The sequence below is a fragment of the Nannospalax galili genome, unplaced genomic scaffold, assembly GCF_000622305.1.
Source record: "Nannospalax galili isolate Female #2095 unplaced genomic scaffold, S.galili_v1.0 scaffold3254, whole genome shotgun sequence".
Classification (NCBI taxonomy): domain Eukaryota; kingdom Metazoa; phylum Chordata; class Mammalia; order Rodentia; family Spalacidae; genus Nannospalax; species Nannospalax galili.
This window is the reverse complement of record NW_008335046.1, coordinates 14,384-18,126: the sequence shown is the minus strand read 5'-3', so window position 1 is coordinate 18,126 and position 3,743 is coordinate 14,384. Positions and strand designations below refer to the sequence as shown.

The 3,743-nt window shown below is 37.9% G+C and overlaps 1 non-coding gene across 1 annotated transcript; it reads right to left on the bottom strand.

The window, feature by feature from the left end:
- Window positions 1–1,422: 1,422 nt before the first annotated feature.
- On the bottom strand, window positions 1,423–1,560 carry LOC115069731. The gene has a single exon (XR_003848966.1). It is a non-coding gene; the product is annotated as a small nucleolar RNA SNORA8 (small nucleolar RNA).
- Between the last annotated feature and the right edge of the window lie 2,183 nt (window positions 1,561–3,743).

Genomic DNA, 3,743 nt, shown 5'->3' with positions numbered 1-3,743 from the left:
CCTGAGCATTGATACAAAATCATTTGGTAGATTTCAATAGTAATGTATTTCACCTCTACTAATTAACATGGAGTAAATTTTTATGCTTCTTCCTCAAATATAACTCACTATTTTTTAATTTGTTGATTTTTTGTGTGATTCCATACAGAACATCCCAAATAATCTTATTCATCTATATATCCACATCCCAAATGACATCCTCCCGTAGTCTCCCCCCACCCCACTAGAGACCATATACTCTGTAATCTTTGTTACTGTGCACTGTGTTGTCTGCCTGCCCATCCATTCCTCAGTGCTTGTCCATCCACAGAATCTAGTCAGCCTACCTAAAGTTCCTTGTTTTAGGAAGATCAGCTCTACCTCATTTAGTAGCAATCAGTTGCCAATATTCCTTTAGTCTGCTCTTCATTTTCCCAGTTCTATGCTGGGTTACTGTCTGGGAGTCTCTTGGGCCACCCTGGCCAACAATTCAAAGGATGGTATCTCCTGTCTGCATTGTTTCTTGTTATGTAGCTTTTAGCTATGCACCTGGACCCTTAAAGAATTATAGTGATCCTTTTAATCCTTGGTTATACTTTCTTTTTGCATATTTAAGACCATATAGTTGGCCCAGATAAACCAATTTATTTTTACTCTTAAGGTCATTTGAGGATCTTATCCTCAGGGGTCACACGGCCTTAGGAGGAGCCCCTGGATCCTTTCTTTTACCAGTTTCATCTGTATGAAGATAAGTCAAAGGTCCTGCACGACTGTGGCTGGCTTCACTTGGAAGAATGGAGAAAATGTTTCCTCTGTGTTGACCCTCCTCTTTGTGGACTGGACACTGGTTCAAGTCCATTTCCTGGGGTCTCCATGGCCTCCTTAATCAAGAGGACAGGTGACACCACAGTTACAGGATATTTTGATCGAGATGCTCATAGTCCCCTAGAACATAGTTGACCAGGGATGGCAAGGAGCAAAAGCTGTCTTTTATGTCCCTCTGGAAAAATTAGTATATGCCTCAAAATATGGCTGTTAGATATCCAAGAAGGTAAGTTCCACCATTCTGGTACTTTTAATTACCATGTGCTATGTAGATAAATCTTGGGTACAGACCAAAATTTCTCAGATAAACCTTGCCTGGACATGTATTATATTCCTTGAGCTAGTTGTTTGTGTAATTTGTCACTAGGTTGTTCAATTAACATGATTACTTCTGTTTTTTTTAAAACTAGCTATGCATTATTTATCTCTTGCATTATCTAACTCTTCCACCATGGTTTCCCCATTTAAGGTGCCCCCATTTTTCCCATTTATCCCTTAATAATATCCTTCTCCTATGGTCCCACCTCTCTTGAGCTCCTTCTTTCTCTTTATCTCCAAGGTTCCTTGCATAACCCTCCCTCACACCTTTCATTAAAATAACCCTTTTATAAAATATGCAGCTGTATCAATAAAAATACCAGATTTAATAGGCACCAAAGCCAAGAAAACCAGTGATGCCAGATGGCAAATTTCTGTCGCACTGCTCTTTGAACACACTCAGCAGGGAGCTGCTGAGTGCAGATACTGTGCAGTGCATAAAATAACCCCATTTTAACTTTATCTCCCTTATCGACACCTGTTTCCTACTGTTCTTCTCTCTCAGGTTCTTTCTTTTCCTTTACCTCCCTGGTTCCTTTCCATTTTCCTGGTTCCCGTAGTTATGTCTGGACACATAATTGCTTACAAGGATTTGGTACAAGTATCCACATATGAGGGAGAACATACATCTTTTTTTTTTTTTCCTGAGTCTGTGTTACTTCACTTAGTATAACAGTTTCTAGTTCCATATCCATTTACCTGCAAATTTCATGATTTCATCTTTCATTACTGTTGAGTAAAACTCCATCGCATAAATGAACCACATTTTCATTATCCACTTGTCAGCTGAGGGACATTTAGGTTGCTTCCATCTCTTAGCTATTGTGAAAAGAGCAGCAACAAACCTGGATGTACAAGTGTCTCTGCAATAGGATGAACATCTTTTAAGATGCTTCATAGCCATCTTTACTTCTTCTTTTGAGAACTCTATGTTCAACCCCTTAGCCAATCTTTTAATTGGGCTGCTTCTTGTCTTGATTCTCTGTTTTTTGAGTTCCTTATATATTCTGGACATTAAACCTCTGTCAGATGAGTTGCTGGTGAAGATTTTCTCCCATTCTGTGGGTTTTCTCTTCACTTCCTTGGTTGCTGCTTTTGATGTACAGAACCTTTTTAGTTTAATCAGGTCCCATTTGTTGATTCCTAACTTTGTTTCCTGAGCAATTGATATCCAGTTTACAAAATCCTTTGCTACACCTATAACTTTTAGGTTATTGCCAAAGTTTTCTTCTAAAAGTTTCAGAGTTTGAGGCTTCACATTGAGATATTTGATCCTTTTGGAGTTGACTTTTGTGCAAGTTGAAAGATAGGGGTTCAGTTTCATTCTTCTACAGGTGGAGATCCAGATTTGCCAGCACCATTTGCTGAACATGATCTTTCCTCCAGTGAATGTTCTTGCCCCCTTTGTCAAATATTAGGTGGCTGAAGTTGCATGTACTCATATTTGGCCCTTCAATTTTGTTCCATTAATGTATGGGTATATTTTTGTGCCAGTACCATTTTGTTTTTATGACTGTATCTCTGTAACAGAGTTTAAAGTCTGGCATAGTAACCCCCACCCCACCACCGCCCCAGCATTGCTCTTAATGCTCAGGGTTGCTTTGGCTATCCGAGGTCTCCTGTGCTTCCATATGAATCTTATGATTTTTTTTCCACTTTTCCAAATCTGTGAAGAATGTCGTGGGGATTTTGATTGGCATTGCATTGACTCTATAAACGGCTTTTCGTAGGATGGTCATTTTCACAATATTATTTCTTTCAATCCACGAGCATGGAGGACCTTCCATCTTCTGATGTCTTCCTCTACCTTTAAAGATTTAAAATTTTCATTTTGGAAGTCTTTAATGTCTTTGTTCAGGTTTATTCCAAGATATTTGATTTTTTTTGCCTCCATTGTGAAAGGGAGTGTTTCCATGTATTCTTTCTCTGATTGTTCATTATTGGTATATAGAAAGGCTACAGACTTTTGTAGATTAATTTTGTAACCTGCCAATTTACTGAATGTGTTAATAATTTCTAGGAGTTTTCTGGTGGAATTTTTCACATCTCTTTGGCTTTTCCAATTAGTATTCCTTTAATTTCCTTCTCCTGTCTTATTGCTCTAGCAAGATTTTCAAGCACTGTGTTGAAAAGGAGTGGAGGTAGTGGACATCCTTGTCTGGTTCCTGATTTTGATGAGAATGCTTCCAGTTTTTCTCCATTTAGAATGATGTTGTCTGTGGATTTGTTGTATATGGATTTAAATATGTTAAGGGATGTTTCCTGCAGTCCAATTCCCTCTAGGACTTTGAACATAAATGTATGTTGAATTTTTTCCAAAGGCCTTATCTGCATCTACTGAGATGACCTTGTGGTTCTTGTATTTGAGTCCATTTATGTGATTTATGATGTTTATTGACTTACGTATGTTGAACCATCCCTGCATCTCTGGGATAAAGCCGACTTGATCATGGTGGATGATTTTTTAGATGTGTTTCTGTATGTGGAATTTTTGCATCAATGTTCATTAAGGATATGGGTCTATAATTTTCTTTTTAGGTTTTATCTTTACCTGGTTTTGGTATTAGAATGATGCTGATTTCATAGAATGAATTTGAAAGATTTTCCTCCATTTTTATTTT